The sequence below is a fragment of the Mytilus edulis genome, chromosome 11 (genome assembly GCF_963676685.1).
Source record: "Mytilus edulis chromosome 11, xbMytEdul2.2, whole genome shotgun sequence".
Taxonomy (NCBI): domain Eukaryota; kingdom Metazoa; phylum Mollusca; class Bivalvia; order Mytilida; family Mytilidae; genus Mytilus; species Mytilus edulis.
In genome coordinates this window covers 31,974,960-31,995,651 of record NC_092354.1, presented here as the reverse complement: position 1 = coordinate 31,995,651, position 20,692 = coordinate 31,974,960, and positions in this window count along the sequence as shown.

The window sequence follows — 20,692 nt, the reverse complement described above, 5'->3', positions numbered from 1 at the left end:
AAATTTGTTTTACATGCACACGTATAAAAAAATGTGGTTTTTATCCAACGCAATCATAGCTTTGGACGTAGTTTTCAATATAGACTCGTGCAATTATATATATATATATATATATATGTTATAGAAAGTAAGGTCTACCCTTGTATGCAATCAAAAGAAATAATTATTGAAGTCTTGCAGATTTTGAAGCAAAATACTAGGCAGATGATACTAGTAATATACAATTTGTATTACCAAAGTCTATATGTAAACTATAGGTATACATTTAAATTGCAAAAATGTCAATAATACATAAAATACATAATTACAAATATAACACAAACTATGCGACAGCATCATAGCAGAAGGTGTTGTAGTAATACATTTTTTCGGTGTTAAAATTAAAATATCCAAATATAAATTTGTCTAAATTAAACATCTTTTTTACATTGTTTGTACTTAAGTGTTTGATAAACTAAACATTAGTTTCAATATCCATGAAATAGTTACAAACTGCATAACGAATTCCTTTTTTCAGATAATGAAGACAAGTGGTCCCCTCATCCAAACTGAGGTGGGTTTGAAAGAACAATTTTTCAATCCCCCAGTGTATACAATGAACCAAGCGGCATCCGTATCCAACGGGGTTCGAATTTCGTTATAGAAAGCTGGCATTACAAGTGTTTGTATTAAAAGTAGTCATGTCTTTACTTAAGTCGCAATATAAACAGAGTACTAATCACAGAAAATAACATCTTTTAATCATATTTTAGCCAAATATGTTATAATACGAATAAGATAGTAACCAACATACATGTACATATATTTTTCAAACTAGAGACATGACATTTTTGGGTTCTTTAACTTTATATTCTCTCAGTTTTACAATAGTATTCTTCTGCGCAACATATCTCTTTGTTTGAAACGCCTTCTGTGTAAAAAAAAACCATTTGAACCACAGCTTTGATTTTTCGTTTCAAAAATGCATTTTTTTTCTCTCGATAATTTCCCTGTGTTCTGAGTATGTATATAGATATGACAAGTTTTATTAGTAGTTACAAAATCAAATCCCAATCATTCAAATGTTTGCTGTGATTATAAAGTGATAAGACCCTTTTAGTTTTAATGTTATACATTTTTTTCATCTGATACTATAATAACATTTTCCAATTGAATGGAGATGGACAGTTGATTCCAACTAAGTTGACTTAAATATTCATGAATTGTAGATAGGTGAATTACAGATAGCCAGTGGCTTCAAGAGGAGAGAAATCAACTAAAGTATAGTGGCCATACAGCCATGTTGACGGCCTGGAATGGAGTGACAGACATCATTGGTGGCTGCCATTTCCAGGCCGGAAAGCTGTACCACATAAAGTGTGTGGTACTACCAATGATTTTAATGATGCAAGGGGTTTTAACGCCTCTCCATCAATAACCTTTGAGGTATATTCGTTTTCATCTTTTTTCATATAAATTTCATCTTTTGATCAAACGTTATACTAAACTCTAAATATTTAAAAAAAAAAATCTTTAAACACATTCAAGACTTGTAAAGGCAAGAGGCTCCTTACTTTGGACAGGCACAATAATACGGCGGTGTTGCACATGTTTGATGATATGATGGACAATTTTAACGACCTTGCATGGCTATACAGCCCTCGCACGATCTCCACCCTCCCCATAAACCTCCGTATTATATATAGTTATATATGTTGATGGATGTATTCAAAGGCTTGATTCAAGCAATTCGATCTTTTTTTAAATATAATTTAGTATTGAGTATACTTAGCAGAAATTAATTTGTATTGCAGTTATTGAAAGACAGAGTACATGATACTGGAATCACTGACCGGATCGTAGAGTCGGTTTCGTTTGAAAGGTACGTGGTGGCATGTCATTTTATTGCTATCGTGAAGAAAGATTTTGTTTTTGAACATAGAAATAAATCACTTAACGTATCGCACGACACTTGTTTGAAGACCATTTGAAGAATTTTTGAGATGCTTGAGCGTTTGATTGGTTTTCATTTCATTTGTAGCTAAATTTCTTTGATAATTTGAGTTTTTAAAGCTTGCATCTAGTACAAAACAATTGTGCCTATAATTTGATAAATTAATTATTTGTTTTTCAGGAATATTTCAAGTTTCCAAACTGAAATTCCCCTGGTACATTCCCTTTTGTGCTAATTTTCAAGGTAGTAACCATTTCTTTCGCAAAATATTAGTGTGTAATTTAATGAATGCGTAGGAAGTTTTCGGGTTTAGCGGTAGGTTTTTTTTAAACAATTTTTCGGAAACACTACTAGAGAAAATATATCCGTAAAATTCAAAAAAAAAATTTAAAGTATAGTGAGAAAAACCAAAGACCTACTGTTTCAAATTTTGCATACATTATTTTGTGTATTTCTATTAATGGAAGATTTTAACTTCTAAAATACCATTTACATTTGTACACATGTTAAAAGTATTGTCCTCAATGTTTTCTTCAAGGTAATCAATATTTGTAAGAGAAACATTAAAAGTTTGGGCATTCCTTGAAGATGAAGACTACCAATAATATAACTGTATGTTTATTGAATAAATGAAAGAGTGCAACAGTTTTTATTGTAATGCAGCAAACATTTACAACAGTTTTCATTCAAGTAGTATGCTATTTTTATAAATATTTAATAGATTTTATCAAGAATACGTACGGTATGCCATGTCTCTATTAAAATTGCAAATTTTATTTCCAAGAGCGACGAGAACTTCCTGTGTGTGTGTTGAATTTCTTCCTTCTTTAAATCTGCAAGTCATATATTAAGTAATATTTATTTACAAAGTACAGTTATTTGAAGATAGTCTTAAGGATGTCTGCTTGTCATGTTTTGAATTTTTTGTCAGAATTTCGGAATCCTCTGGGTTTATCCATTTGAATGCATTCAAACGTTTTCCCCATGAACCCCCATTTTTCTTTTTATAAATCTTTTACATGTATGATTATAAGTCATTTGTGGAAGTCTAATAAAAAAAAAAATTTTTTTCTTAATAGTACCAGAGAACTTTAACTGGTCAATGATAAAGCTAAGAAAAATCGAGAGAGAACATTTTCCCGCTAAAATTTCAATGTCTAATATCTCGAAAACAAGCAAATGAACCCCTATATTTTTTTTGCTTTTTTTATTCCTCAATTTATTCCCTATCAATACAAACTAGTTTTATGAAAAGTTATTTACTTTGAAACTGAGCAGCAAACATCCTTAAAAGCTGTAAAACGACATGCAGAACATACATGTATTCGTACCATGTGTGTGCTAGTTGATTAATGCCTTAATTAAAGAAAAAGGGCATCAATGTTATTTTATGGTATTTGCGTTCGTTCGACCTTTAGTTAGCCAGTATATATGAACATAAGATAGTGTGAGTTATAATATCAGAATGACCTACTTTTCTGTGATTATTTTTTATTTTGACAAGGTTAACCCATGATTGCTCATGCTGGAAGGAAAACACATGCGGGTACAAATGGAGGCGAGACTGGCTACATACTTAAGGACATCTTGTAATAGTGAATATGACATGATTAAGCATTAAATATACAGTATTTTCGATTTAGTTACAAAATGCAGCTCTGCGATACACAGAATATATTTTCCTGTTATCAAACACTAAATATTTGTGGAGGGCATTCACTGTGATCATACGAAACATACTTCCTTCTGGATGGTGATTGTTATAAATAATGAATTACTAAATAATTCGTGTTTAAACGATAAAGCTATTTAAAACTGTCGTGTGAAAATGGGATAGTAAAACTTGTACAAATGTACCTACCCTTTGCTAAAATCCCATGTTTTTTCATCCTCCATTAAATCATTGACTGCACTGTGAACGCCATTCTGAAAGATAAGTAAATGGTCCGTATTGTCATTTGTTTTGTGTTAAGCATACATTAAGAATAAAACAATGTTTTCTGAAATACAACCAATAAATTTAAATCGATCCGCTGAACAGAAATTACATGTAATGTATTAACTGGTGGATAAGAGATTGAAATAGATTCTTTGACAAATAAACCGCTTCACGTGCACCGAAAAAAAAGCATGGCCTGTGCATTTTAATTTCTTCTTTTTTTTTTTTGGAAAAGAGGGGGGGGTTATTGCTTTTAATTAATTTGCAAAAATTTGTACAGAAAATCACAATAATTGTAATGATCGATGAATGAGTGACAGTATATCAAGGGCAAACCTGTATGATTAAGTACCTGAATTCTATCGTCCACTTTCGTGTCTTTTGTGGTAGACTTTTTTGTGGTACTGTCCTCCATCACAGTTTCTTTTATAATGGAATTCAATTGTCCAACTGTAATTGACAAGACCTGTGACTCATCTTAAATATGAAACAAGTAAGTCATTGCTGAATGTTAATGTATAGTGTTTTTAAACAGTAAAACAATTGACTCATTCGTGGATGGACAATCTCCCAATACTTTAGGGACGGATGCATGTGCGGTAATTTAAAAAAAAACGGGGGGCTTATGTCCCCCATTCAAATGCATTGATGGTCAAAAAGGGGGGGGTTCTAAAAAGGCATGAACCCCAACCCCTGGATCGGCCACTGTAGATGAAGAGAACATGATTTTTTTATAATGGGATTAGACTGCAGGATTGTATATTGAGGTAATACGTATGTTTACTGTGAATATATGCTTGAGTTGATTACAAGGAAGTATTTTTGTTTAATTAATATAAAGTGCGATTTCGTTAAATTTTCGATCATGCGTGTGATGATTTTGCTTGAACTAACGGCTCAAATTTCGTTTGTTGCGAATTTTATTTCATGAACATCCAGTCGGAGCCCCAGAGATCCGTCCATATATCCGACGAGGATTGCTATATAAAAGCCGGGAATACCGTTACGAGAGGGCCGGGGAGCGAACTTTTGTAGAGTTAAGGATTACATTTAATGCGCTTTAAAGGGTAACTATTCGCAACGATATTATTTGGATTTAAGTGAATATACGAGTTTGATGGATATAGTAGTTTAGTAGAGGATGTGTGCGGGATATAACATTACTGACAATCATTTGATGTATATTTTGATTTATGTGATTTTAGTAATGGAACATATCAACTATTTATTTTGAAAATTGATTCTATTCTGCCGTGCCCATAAAGGTTCACGTTACACGTTCAAGTATTAATAAAATAAAAGTCTCACCACAGTTGAGTTGTTATATTCTTAGTAATCAAAGTTTTATAATAAGGATTACACCCTTTTAAAAGAAGTAAGTATATCAAGTTACTGTACAGCTCTTAAAAAAATAGCAAAACACATATCTCATAATAAGCTATAAAAGACAGAGGAATAAATAGAAATTCTACTGCTATGATTTTTATACAAAATAATAAACATTGAATGTTCTTTTTTTATTTTGAGTGAATTTTGTTTTCAGTTTCATTTTGATGGAACCAATGTTGGCCGTACATTCTCAAGAAATAAATTTGCTGTAGAAGATGACAATGATAAATTACAAGAAACCTTAAAAGAACAAAATACCAACAACGAATTTATTTCTTCAATAGCAGGACTAATTCCTTTTATGAAAACCAAAGTATGTTGGTAGGTATACACTGTGATAGTCAATTATGAATATAAATTAATACATGGAATAATTGAGAATGGAAATAATGGGATATGTCAAAGGGACAACAACCCGCACAAACAATGAATAACAGCCGAAGTTATTCTAATTCCTCAGGCAGATCAATTGAATCACGAAATCCATGGTCAACAATAAATACATCATCTTTCTGCAACCAACTTTAAAGCTACTCATTGTCTTAAGCAATTATATGTCAAGTATATTGGTGTCATTGTTTTGCAATCTGCCAGGGTTGGACCCATAACGCTGACAACATAACCTGTAGTGGTTACGAAAATCACGGGTTTGATAAGAGGCCGATGCTTATGCATTCTAAATGTGCGGCGTTGAAACTGAAATTGACCGCTTTTCTTGATAGATAAGGGTGACCGGGGAATAGAAATATGGTCACTTGGGTCTTCTCCCGATCGACAAAACATGTCAAACAAATTTCGTTGTAGAAGGGTCTAAAACAGCACAAACAACATTTTCCAAAAGACAAGTGTCGCTCACCTTGGTCTATGTGAATATAAGGGAAGGGGATTGTAGTTACGACGTAAAGAACATATCCGATATCATTTGTGAAACGGTTATTCCATAACGGTCAACCAACTCGTGATGGCGTCCGTAAAATTTACGAAGGTATGATTACAACTTCTCCATTTTGAACTCTTGGTTTAATACCTTCCTTGTGAGCAGTAACCCTCTATCAATAAAATCATGATATGAAATGCAAGCACGGGAATATCGTATCAATTGGGAGATATATACCCCGTATGCAGGTGCTGCTGGAATGTTGCTACTTAGAAATGGAAAGTTCACAATTGGAAAGCTGAAATCATCTCTTTTGTCGTAGTGCCGACTTAACTGTATCTGTAGTATCCTTTATCTCCAATTCGATGGGATAGATGCGATCCACATAGTCCCCAAATTTTGAATTGTTTAGTTAAAGAACGTCATCTATATAGCGGAAAGTAGATATTGCTAACTTCTTATCTTTCTTCCTAAATGTCTGGCAAAGTTTGATTTCTTGTCTGTTCCGTAGGTACAGTCTTCACATTTGTAGGTGGTTTCTTCTTGCGTAAACTTAGATGTCCGGTAACGAGAGAACATTGTTGACATTCACGAAATCAATGTCATTTAAATGCATGCATGTTTAACATTATTCGAGCCTGTTTAAAACATTTAACTGAAGCGCGTGACGTCATATGCAGACGACAACACTGCGCTGTCAAAAAGAATACAGTACTGTCAAAATAACTACAATGTCAAACTATCAGGTAAGATTGTAAATAAGCTTTTTATAAATTGGGAAAATGTTTGGAATTCATAATTTAGCAAATTATATTTCATAGCTGTGTCTGTAACAGTTTATTTTTCGGCAAAAAGGACACTTTTTTAGTTTTAATTTAGGAAATAGGGGGATTAAGATATTCATGACTCTTTGTACTTAATTGATTAAAAGTAATATTTGTAAATATCAATTATAAAGAATGTATTGTAAAGTTTTGCTTTTGATGGATATATATATATATATATTTAAAAAGGTTTTAGAATAGCCAAGAAGAAAACTTACAAAATGATTTATTTGGCCAAGACACACCATTGCCGAGGGCACCACCAGCAGCAGGATGCAATAGTACTACTACCCATTGTGATTGTTGTGCTAAAAACACAGCTTTGCTACAAGAAATATGTAAGCATGTATCTTCTATACAAATTACGTCTTGATTATAGTATCAAAACTATGGATATTTTTTTTGGGTCGGGATGTATAATTACCCAGCCACGTTTACTTGTATTTTTGTCCAGAGGATGAGTTAAGCCTTATTCAACTGATTGTTATAGTTCGTTCTTATGTTGTACAGTTATACCACTGTTTAAGATTAAGGGAGGGTTGGGATCCTGCTATCATGTCTAACCCCGCACATTATTTAAGTATGTGCCTGTCACAAGTCAGCAGCCTGTAATTCAGTGATTGTCGTTTGTTTCAGTGTTACATATTTGTTTTTCGTCCGTTTTTGTATATAAATAAGGTCGTTAGTTTTCTCATTTGAATTGTTTTACATGTGTTATCGGGGCTTTTTTAAAGCTGACTATGTGGTATGGGCTTTGTTCATTGTTGAAGGCCGTTCAGTGACCTATATTTGTTAATGTCTGTGGCCACATAGAAAAATAAACTTTTGCAAACAAGCAATTCCAAAGTTCTATTTTTATCGTAAAACGTTTTGTTGCGTGTTTTACGTTCATGACAAGTATTATAGCTCTTATCCTTACAACCTCAAAATACCAATAGTGTGAAGATGTAAATTATCATTTTTTTAGCCGCCAGTAAAATGTAGAAAACAAGTAGAAAGATTAAGGGATCATTTGGTAAGGACACATAAAATTCCTAATGGATCAAAACAACTGTTAAAACTGATGAATAAAGCTGAACCATTAAGAAAAGAAAAAACTCCATTAAGAAATTAAAGAAAAAAACGTATGATACAGTCAGAAAGGAAGTAGAAACCGTTATTGTCCTTAACTCTGATGACGATAACGATGATGTGAAAATTAAACAAGAACGACAAGAGAAAAAGGTGAAAACAGACAGTAGTATTTGCGTTTCTGAATCTGATTCTGAATCGCATGTTGTATATACAGCAACAGAAATTGAAGGAAGTGAACTCAAAAAGTAGAAGTGAAAGAAGAAGCACAATCAGAAATGAAAGAAGACGAACCATCAGAAGTAATAGTTTTTTACCAGGACAAAAAAAATAAGGATTTTGTAGCCCATCTGCAAACAGATGGTATAGAGAGAAGAAACGCAATGCAGATGGGGGTTGGGATCCTGCTATCATGTCTAATCCCGCACTTTATTTAAGTATGTGCCTGTCACAAGTCAGGTCTGTGTCATTTTGTCAAAATCGGGATCACATACAAAATGGTCGGCTGGCTTAAATATATTTTGTAAGCCCAGCATTTTGGTCTCTTGTGGCACTCATAGCACATCTTTTTATACCTCACCATTCATTTACACTCAACAGGGACTTTCTTTAATAATATATAATATAGGTCACCGATGAGTTGTAAGAGATATTTGAATTTTAATGCCAAAAAATTACATTTTTGCATCTAAAGGAGATAATTTATAGCTTTTTCAGTGATATCTGAATTTTTAAAGTCATCTGGGGCCAACACGAATTCATTTGTTTGAATATATTTTTACCATAAGATAAATTAACAACTTAAAAGGTAAAAAGTAAAATTTGTAATGAAAGATAAATGTTTTATTTTTTTTTTCTGAAATTTTAATAACCTAGAACCTCCTAAGTCTACATAATTATTTTGTATACAGTTAATTATTTATCATTGCAGTGAAAGAAGTAAAATCCGATGCCTCGTGTAAAGAGAGTGTCACGCTCTTTGCACGTTAAGAACCCTTGCGACAACTCTTTGAGGGATCCGTAGGTGGCCTGTTGCAAGGCTAAAAGTAAAATCACAAAAATACTGAACTCAGAGGAAAATCAATACGGAAAGTCCATAATCACATGGCAAAATTAAATATCAAAACGCATCAAAACGAATAGATAAGAACTGTCATATTCCTGACTTGATACAGGCATTTTCAAATGTAGAAAATGGTGGATTAAACCTGGTTCTATAGCGCTAACCTCTCTCTTAAATAACAGTCTCATCATATTCCGTTATATTTACATGATGCGTTAAATAAACAGTCACAATTAATAAAATAGTCAAAATATGGGTACATCAGTCATCATCGATAACAATTTTAAAAGTGACAATTTCACTGAACACAAAATAAAATTGAGAATGGAAAACATCTATCTACGAACACATGGATTGACTTGAGTGTCTGACGTCATAAAATTTGTATACGTTACATAAATTTGTCGTTCAATGTGCATACAAACAGTTTTAAAATTTGCAATTTTTTGCAATATGTCAGCATACAGAGTTAAAAAATCAAAAGTATGTAAGAACAAATTACAGAAATAGACCGAGATTTAAACTAGTCCAAAAGTTATAGGTAGAATTTATGAGAATCCAAAAATAGTTAATTCCACTACGCGATTGAACGATTTTGACGTTTGTGGTTAAACGTTTATAGTAATTCATAATAGAAATATATCATAATGACATATAATAGACCAAAATAATACTGACGGGATCTGTTAAAGTACAGAGTCACGTAATAAGAACAAAAGAAATACAGAGTCGCATATACAAAACAAACCACCAAAAAATGAAAGCCAATACATACACATTGACGAGATGTATAATTACCGAGCCACGTCAAACGGATGTCACATAAAACCATTCAACAGTAAACGTAATATTAATAATAGAACAAAGACAAATAAAAGAACAGTAAAACATGTTGTTAAGATGATGAACAACATCAGTACGCAGAATCTATACATCAAGACCATCGTGTATTATTTGAGAAGTTGATACGGAATATTTATCAACAAGGTCTTGGTACCTTCCGATGAACTTTTTTAGAAAAAGGACGAGACGTTCTTTGACATACCCCTGGTTCATCAACTTTCTACTCAGACACTGATGACGTTTTACAAAGTCTGAGTAAGAGCTGCAAGCTCTTGAATATCAAATAAGTTGGGAAATATATATCCCATATGCAGGTGAAGTTTGTATGTTGCTACTAAGGTTGGGAAAATTTATAATTTCAAAATTAAAATCGTCTCGTTTGTCATAAATTCTGGTACTGAGATGACTGTGTAAGTCAAATTCGAGATATAAGTCTAAAAATGAGGCGGAGGAAGCGGTATCTGTTGTTTCTTTTATCTCTAGTTCTGGGGGATATATCAATGGAACCCAATCAGAAAAGTTCGGATTGTTTATGGAAAGAACATCATCAATATATCTGAAAGTGAAATTAAATAATCTGGCTTCTTTGATCCTCTTGTTTTTGACAAGTGTCTGGAGGAACTCCGATTCATATGAAAATAAGAAGAGGTCGGCAAGAAGAGGCAAAAATTCTGTCCCTATCCAATATACCCTCATTTTCTAGTGACAGTCCAAATTTCCCCGACGATCATCCTAGATGGCCTCTATACAACAACCAACCTATTATAATATTGTGAACTTGTACTCGTCCTGAGGTTGGGCACTGAAGAAAGACAAAAAAGTGGTGAGATTTTCTAATGCAGTAAAGAACTATCTAGAAAATATTTTTGTTGAAGGAGATAGAACAGGAAAAAAAGCAAATCCGAATGTTGTTGCTACTACCATGAATGAAGATGGTGAAAGACTATTTGCTCTTGAACAGTGTTTACAGCCAAGTCCGATAATGTCTTATATCTCAAGATTGGCTTTATTAACTAGAACAGAAAAGAAGGTTGACCGAACTGTAAGAATTGCCGATGCTTATGTTGATGATGACAATTTAGTTGACATTTTAAATGATATTGAGATGGACCATGTCGGAGAGCAAATTAGTTAAATTGTATTTAACTTGACCTCCAGTTGCATATATAAGACAGATTTTGCATTTTGTTTAGTTCATAATGAGGAAAATGTTCTGAAACTGTTATATTTCGTGCGATTACTTAAATCTAACATGACAACATCATAATCATATATACAGAATACTGTATGTCAAGGAATTTTAAGAACTAAGGACCCAACATGAGGGTTTAAACATTTAATCTTATTTCGTCTAGTTCTGCTTTATATCAAGATAAATATATATAAATAAACCCTTGCATGTTGCAGAACAAATTTGTCAAACGTATATTCGATGTCACTTTTAACATGTTGAAAAAGCTCATTTGAGACTAGATTTGTGTCTTCTTTTCAAAATGAATTTGATCACGCATTGGTTGCTTAGGAATGCCTTTTGTTGTTGTTAAATTGATAAGTTGACGTTCAAAATATTAATCATAAATGATATTGTTACATGTTCATGTTACGATTTCTTCAAAGTCACATTTGAATGACAAAATGTAAATTATTGTATATGTGAATTTCACATCTTTGAGATGTTGTTGCAAGGAAGGGAAACAGATGTTAGGGAGTATTAAAAAAAACTCAATTGTTATTTCATATTCACAAGAATATTTGTCCTGACATGTGTAATTATTAATAATATATGGTAGGTTAACGGATTGTATATCATTTAAAATATTAAACTACCTGGTAGTTGATAGGGATCATAGCAAGGCAAAATTTCTGTCTCTATTCAATATACCCTAATTTTCCAGTGGCAGTCCAAATTTCCCCGACAATCATCCCAGATGGCCTCTTTTACAACAACCTACCTATTTTATTTATTGTTAACTTGTTCTCGTCCTGAATATGCATGAAATATTTCCCACTGGACGTTAAGCAACCAACAATCAATAAAAAGACAATAAAGACTATGAATGAATAATATCACCCGAACAAAGATGAAAAATTCAAATTTCATTTCTTTCAAAATTGTCATCACTGTAAATGAATGAAAATGATGAAAGATGGAACAATTTCATACTTTTATTACAATTCCTGACATTTAGTTCATCGCCATATGCAGACAGGGATTCAGCTTGTCATATCATCTTTATATACCGTTAAACATCCGTCCATACCTTTTTAAACTTTGCAATGATTGAATTTCAATTTGAAGCTTTTGGCCATCAGGGAGTCTGGTCTGGTCTGCCCATGATTTACATGTCGTTGGCAAATTATTGTGATTTTGTACAGTTCCCTATTTTTTATTGCGTACTTACGCATACAATTTTGAAAGGACGCTGTCAAGTTCTTTGACAGGATAGTTTTCTTTGTCAGTCGGCATATCTTTCTCCTCTTGATAATTTGTAAACAGCTCTTCTGATCTTTTAGTGCCTTTGAGTATTCATCGAATATTTTTCCTTCATGTTTAATGATGTCAACACCAGCCATTTTTGTTGTTGATGTAAACAGACGATAAGGTCTCGAGAGAATAATTTTCATTGGATCCTCCATTTAAATTAAGAAATTGCTTTCTATCCACAAGACTCCCTGCTTGTTTCTAAATGTCTAACAGACTGGTATAAGTCTTTAATTTCTTATAATCTATAAATAATATTCAAAATGAATACCACATTTCATGATTTTTCATAAAAAGCAATTCACATTTTAGTAAACAAGAAATAATGAAAGTTTTCTACGTATATTCCTATCCACCTCACATATAGTAAGATTCCTTTCACGGATTTGGCTATACTTTTTGGACTAAAGTCTTTCTCGTTTAAGAAACAGGGGTTAACACTATATGTTTGTTTACTATTTGGATGTCATCTTGAATGCTCATTTCATCAATAAGAAATCCATCTCGCTTTCCACTCTCGTTAATACCCTCTTTTTCTGCCTCTATGTCCATCCATTCAAAATTCTGATTAACAATGCCAGGTGCCTGTAATACAGAATTCTTATAATACCGCAGAAGTCTTTTTGAGGGAAGTATAGGTGTTCCAGATATACCTAAATCTTAATATGCTTGAGGTGATAAAGTACTCTAAAATCTTTGCTTAAGATTTTGTCCAAAATCCAAATCTTGTGCACAAAGGTTCACATGTTTCTACAATTGTCTGGTTCATATTCCTGTCTCTGTTTTTGTGTTGTTTGGTAACTTATGTAGTTTTAATTATTTTCTGCAATGAGTCATTTCTTCTATTAACTTCAGTATTCAATATATCTTTGTTATTAGCTAATGGTTGTGAGCTATATTTTTCTTTTGAACATTTAGTTTTGTGTCAAGTTTCTTTTTTCTTTTAAGTCTTTCTTTAGAAGAGCAAGCAGAGCATATGTCTAATGTAGAATTGATTGAATTAATAGTTTTGCAGACTTGATCTTATTCTGGTTACATTTATTGTTTTGGTACCTTTGATAACTATTTTAACCCCCTTTACAAATCCTAATTTCATGCAGTACATGTAAAATTCCATCAATGTTGTTCTGGTTACGTTGAATAGGGAAAGTTAAATCAATGTTATGGTTAAATAGTTTGATGGTTCATTTTCCACTGGTTTCAAATGATACATAATGTTGAACAATGTTTCCATTAAGTCAAAATTCTGTTGGAACACATCTTTCCCTGACACTGCTTGTTCTTTAAAATGTACAGTGTTCAGGTAATGTTATACTGTCACATGTTTCTGATTCAGATGGAATTTTTGTTTTAAATTATTAAGACAATTTCATCAAGGTTAGCTTTTTTTTCGTTCAATTGTATTGATAATACCAGCGATGTTGCTCATTGTTATAGATTTACCTTAGATTAATTCAATGTAGTGAGGGAAATTATTTGATTAAAAGGAATTCATGCTTATTTGTTATTATTTTTTTAAAACTCATTATCCTACACCATTAACCCCCAAGGGTGACTGGGGTATAGAAATATGGTCACTTGGTCTTCTCCCGATCGGCAGTCCGTTTGGCTGTGCGGGATGTATCAAGTTCGGAGTCACGTCCGGTCAGAAGGGGACGTTAAATGCGATGCTTCGTGTAAAGAGAGTGCCACGCTCTTTGCACGTAAAGAACCCTTGCAACAACTCTTTGAGGGGTCCGTAGGTGGCCTGTTGCAAGGCTAAATTCTGTCCCTATCCGATATAACCTCCTTTTCCGGTGGCAGTCCAAATTTCCCCGACCATCATCCCAGATGGCCTCTTTTGTAACAACCTACCTATTGTAATTATTGTTAACTTGTTCTCGTCCTGAATATGCATGAAATATTTGCCGCTGGACGTTAAGCAACCAACAATCAATCAATCAATCCTACACCATTAAAGAAGTTGATTATTGCTTACCATTGATGGTACTTAACTTACTATTGATGTTATATGATAATCAGTTAAATTATTATTTGAATTGTCATATGACAACAACATTGAATATGTTATTACTGAATCTCTTACTCTCTTACTATTTTCAAAGTTGTCATCATCACTAATAAAATCCTCATAATTAAGGGAATTATCTAGTTCATCAATTTCATCTGTGGCCTCTTCATTATCGTTGTAAACTATTGTTTTATCAAAATCTTCTATTACTATAATGACAAAAAGTAAAAACATTAAAAATACTTAACTCCGAGGAAAATTCAGAAAGGAAAGTCCAAAATCAAAAGGCAAAAAATAAAAAAAGTCCAAACACATCAAACAAATGGATAATAACTGTCATATGCATGACTTGGTACCGGACATTTTCTAATGTAGACAATGGTGTATTAATTTAACATATTCTAATTTTACAACATTGTAAATAATATACATTGTAAGAAATAAAAACCCCATCAAATAAATGTTTGGTTTTTTTTGGTATACAATCAGGCTTACCACAGAAGCCATTGAAGTTAATTCATCCATGTATTTGAGCATAACATTTGATTTCGGTACTGACATGATTTAACAAACTTTACTAAAATTGTCCGTTTATAAATTTATAAATTATTAAGAAACTAAGGGCAAAGTTGGCTTTAGATGAATTTGGCTGTTTATTTTAGGTATTTTTTGACATACAGCTCTTCAACGGTTTCGGTACTAATACATCTTCGGATTTCAAATGTTTGGCTTTGAGCGTTCCTGATGAAGGTAAATCCAGAAAAGCGCTTCGGACGCAAGAAATTAATAACGTGTTGTTTTCATTATTTTACATCACTAGGTCGATACCTTTGCTGGTGGACTATCAGTCCCCGAGGGTATCATCAGCTCGGTAGGCAGTATTTCGGTACTGACATGATTTAACAAACTTTACTAAAATTGTCCGTTTATAAATTTATAAATTATTAAGAAACTAAGGTTTCAACTCCCTCAGGCAAAGTTGGCTTTAGATGAATTTGGCTATTTATTTTAGGTATTTTTTTACATACAGCTCTTCAACGGTTTCGGTACTTATACATCTTCGGATTTCAAATGTTTGGCTTTGAGCGTTCCTGATGAAGGTAAATCCAGAAAAGCGCTTCGGACGCCAGAAATTAAAAACGTGTTGTTTTCATTATTTTGAAGCAATTTTAATTTTTATTGCCATTTAACTCAATAAAACATGTTTCTGGGTTATACACATACATTACAGTATCAATTGTGACATTTGAATCTAAAAACATCTTTTGACCAGTGGCGGACCCAGAATTTTCCATAAGTGGGGGCCCACTGGACTTTAGAGGGACCCGCTTCAGTCACGCTTTAGTGATTCCCTATATAAGCAACCAAATTTTTTACTAAACCTTTTGAAAAAAAAAATCCTTTGTTGACTAAACAAACTAATATTAATCATAATTTGGTATATCTTCAAAACTATTTGTTATGCCCTTATCATTTATGACAGTTTTTCTTCTGGTTTGTTGTCCCGTCAGAAAGTATGTCATTATAAGCTGTTAATGTCGTTGCTAGCAGTCTCATTTGTAGTATTGAAATTGTAAAACAGCAGAGACAACATTTTATTTTAACTTAGTATTAATTTTTTTTTCAGGGTGATCTGTTCCTTGTAAAATGGAAAGGATTTGCACTTCATGACACAACTTGGGAACCAAAACAGCATATTCCAGAAGCTGACTTCGACAAGTTCTTAAATCCAACCATAAGTAATGAGTGTTTGAAGATTAATAGTCAAATTTTTGAGGACGCTATCAGCACCAGGCTTACCTCTAGTAACTGTAGGACAGTTTTATCCTTTCCAACAAATGTTTTCCAATACCTGTTTGGCTGCTTGAAGACAAAGAGTGTAGAAAAAGCAGACTTTGACAAATTACCTCTATCTTGCCACTGGGAGAACAAGCTAAATGTTCATGAACAGGGCTTAATACTAGAGTTTCCGCTCAAAGTGCAACCAACTGTTACATTCAAGAAGGTGTTCTTGCCCGATAACCTCAACTGTATCAGTCAAAAAAGATTCCTGTAGAGAAGATAGTCATCACCTCTTCAAAAACCGCTTTCACATTATGAATGATTAACATTATATTTTATCCACAAACCACATGTTAAGTTTCACTCTTTGCTGCTTATGACTTCTTCAACAATGTGACTTTGTCTCCACTTTCGCTACAACAGTTTTAAAATTTTGTCGGCTTCACATCTCGACAGATTCCATATCATGTTAATAAACAATCTGTAGATTCAACATATGTAGCAGTAACTGTAACGTTACAATTTAGTAGTAAATTTTTATTGAGATTGCTCAACATCTCTGAAGGATAGTCTTTTACTACTACAACAAATTCTCAATTGGCTTTATTCCAGTTTTTGACAAGTGATAAAGTTGAGAGACATAAACATCGCCTCTGTTCAAAAGTTTACAGCGTTTACAAGGGAATCAAGAAGATACCAGTGTAACAACAAGTTGTACACAATTACTTTTTTGATGCGTTTTGTTATTTGATTTTGCCATGTGATTATGGACTTTCCGTATTGATTTTCCTCTGAGTTCAGTATTTTTGTGATTTTACTTTTTATCGTTTTTAAGAATGAATTTGAAAATGTAGCTTCTTTAAATTGCAAAATATCTGAATTCAACAATAAAAAAGTAAAACTTGAAAAACTAGAGGCTTTAAAGAGCCTGTCTCTCACCTTGGCATATGTGAATTAAACAAAGGAAGCAGACAGTTCATGACAAAATTGTGTTTAGGTGATTGTGATGTGTTTGTACATCTTCCTTTACTGAACATACTTGCTGCTCACAATTATCTCTATCTATAATGAACTTGTCCGTGTAGTTTCAGTGGAAAATGTGAGTAAAAATTTACAAATTTTATGAAAATTGTTAAAAATTGATTATAAAGGACAATAACTTCTTAAGGGGTCAATTGATCATTTTGGTCATCTTGACTTATTTTTAAGTCTTAAATTGCTGTACATTATTGCTGTTTACAGTTTATCTCCATCTATAATAATATTCAAGATAATAACCCAAAACAGTAAAATTTCCTTAAAATTACCAATTTAGGGGCAGCAACCTAACAACGAGTTGTCCGATTCATCTAAATATTTCCGGGCAGATAGATCTTGACCAGATTAATAATTTTACCCCATGTCAGATTTGCTCTAAATGCTTTGGTTTTTGAGTTATATGCCAAAAACTGCATTTTACTCCTATGTTCTATCTTTAGCCGTAGCGGCCATCTTGGTTGGTTTGCCCGATCTCAAAACACAAATTTTAAACAAGACAGCCTAATAATGATTCTGGCTATGTTTGGTAAAATTTGGCCCAGTAGTTTCTGAGAAGATTTTTGTAAAAGTTAACTAAGATTTACGAAAAATGGATAAAAATTGACTATAAAGGACAATAACTCCTAAAGGGGTCAACTGACCATTTTAGTCCTGTTGCCTTATTTGTAAATCTTACTTTGCTGAACATTTTTGCTGTTTAAAGTTTATCTCTATCCATAATAATATTCAAGATAATATCCAAAAACGGCAAAATTTCATTAAAATTATCAATTCAGGGGCAGCAACCCAACAACGGGTTGTCCCATTCATCTTAAAATTTCAGGGCAGATAGATCTTGACCAGATAAACAATTTTACCCCTTGTCTAAATGCTTTGGTTTTTGAGTAATAACCAAAAACTGCATTTAACCTATATGTTCTATTTTTAGCCGTGGCGGCCATCTTGATTAGTTGGCCGGGTAAAAAAAAACACAAAGTTTAAACTAGATACATCAATGATGATTGTAGCCAAGTTTGAGTTAATTTGGCCCGGTAGTTTCAGCGGAGATTTTTGTAAAAGATCATGGAGATTTACGAAAAATGGTTAAAAATTTACTATGAAGGGCAATAACTCCTAAAGGGGTCAACTGACCATTTTGGTCATGTTGACTTATTTGTAAATCTTACTTGGCTGAACATTATAACTGTTCACAGTTTATCTCCATCTATAATAATATTCAAGATAATAACCAAAAACAGTAAAATTTCCTTAACATTACCAATTTGGGGCAGCAACCCAACAATGGGTTGTCTGATTCATCTGAAAATATCAGGGCAGATAGATCTTGACCTGATAAACTTTGCCTCATGTCAGATTTGCTCTAAATGCTTTGATTTTTGATTTGTAAGCCAAAAACTGCATTTTACTCCTATGTTCTATTTTTAGACATGGCGGCCATCTGGGTTGGTTAGCCGGGTAAAAAAAACCCGAACATATATATATGTCGATATATCAATCGAATATTCACAACAGAAAAAGATAACGGAATATCAATAATCCTTACAAAACAAATATTTTGGAAGCATTTCCTTGAATAAAAGTTAACACTTAAAAGTTCTAAATTCTAATAACTCTAAAACAACGTGGATTGTTATTGAAAAACAAAAAGGAGATTGTATGAAAACTCTTAAAACATTTTTGGGGTAAAGTCTAAAAAAAGGTATGTATCCCCCTATTTTTATGAATGAAATCCCCGGAACATAAAATAAAGAACTAGCACCAGATGTTACCAATTGATGTATTAAAACAAATTATTTAGTCCTTCTTTGATTTTTTTGCCCTTATATTTGCCTTTTTCTTTTCCCCGACTGTTCTTCAGAAGCTTCTCCTTTATCAAATTTGAAGAGGCATATGTTGCTTTTCTTCTTAGTGAAACCAGTAAAAATCTACTGATAATCACTGACACCATCAGACTTATCCAATAGATCTTTTTTGGGGATGGCCCTGGTAACATATCCCTTGCAATATCAGAAACCTTTGATGACGATGGATCAGGTGATTCAAGAACTGATTCAATCCATCCTTTTGCCAACTGGAGCCAGTTTAAGAATGACACGAGACATGTCAATTTTGTGCATATTTATTTTTTTATTCTGTCCAAATTGTACACAAGATTTTCCTGCCGGAAAAACCTTTCTTCTAGTTCCGTATCTGTTCCTTTGCAAACTATTTTCGTTTTATCTTGCGATCTCAGTGAATTTGAAATTGATATGAAGAAGTGTTTTGTCAACAATGAAATTGTGATAACTAGATATAGGAAGGTGTGGTATGAGTGCAAATAAGACAACTCCCAATCCATATCACAATTTATCAAAGTAAACCATTATAGGTAAAGGTACAGCCTCCAACAGAGCCTTGGATAACACCAAGCTACAAAGGACCCCAGAAATTACTAGTGTTAAACCATTCAAACAGGAAAATTAACGGTCTAATATTTTTTTAATCAAGCAATTCCCATCAAGATATTATAAATAGCCAAACAAATTTAAAAAAAAAAGAGGAAAATAATAATCTTTGTATCCAAAGTAATGTCTTGATCTATGCAATCTATTTGAATGGAAAAGATATAAATATTAAACAGTATATATAAGTTTGAAATCATATGTTAAAGTACATACTTGATTTAAATATTGTTTGTTGGTTGATGGTTGATGTCAATAAAGTATCATATTTTTTTTTATTTCATCATTCTACGTCTTTTTGAATTTACTAACTTATCGTGATGCACTAAAACAATGTTAAAATTCATTTTGACTTTGCCATAACATAAAGTGAAAGTACATATATATGTTTATATGCAATGTATGTTAATTTAAAGAAGATTTTTTTTCGCAGGTAAGCTTTAGATTATTTGTTTCATACGAGTATTGTTTAATACACTTATACATGGTATAGACTTTGCCCATAATAGGCTCTATATTATCTATACCAATTTGTGTCTTTAATCATTCTCAAATTAACAAACTTGCTGAGGGCTATTCCAGAAAAAAATGTATGGGGGGTTGGGGGGGGGGGGGGGGTTGGAAGGCACTTTATTTTTATACCCATCACCCACTAAATTACATTTCATCATGGGACAACTACCCATACAATTCATTTTCAGTTTGACCCCACTACCCATATACATGTAATTTTAAAATGTATAAGTTAGCTTTTTCAAGTTCATACATTAGCAACCAAAATTATATGCATTTTGATACCAGAAAGTGGCTATATTGATGACAGTATATATGTTAATAAGTTTTCGAATTCTTAAGTTTTTTTGCACCTTTGACAATATCAGATATTTTATATAAATTATTGGTGACTAGGTTTTTTTGCGCCTGTCCCAAGTCAGGAGCCTCTAGTCTTTCTTAGTCTTTTAATTTTATTTTCTTGTGTACAATTTGGATATTAGTATG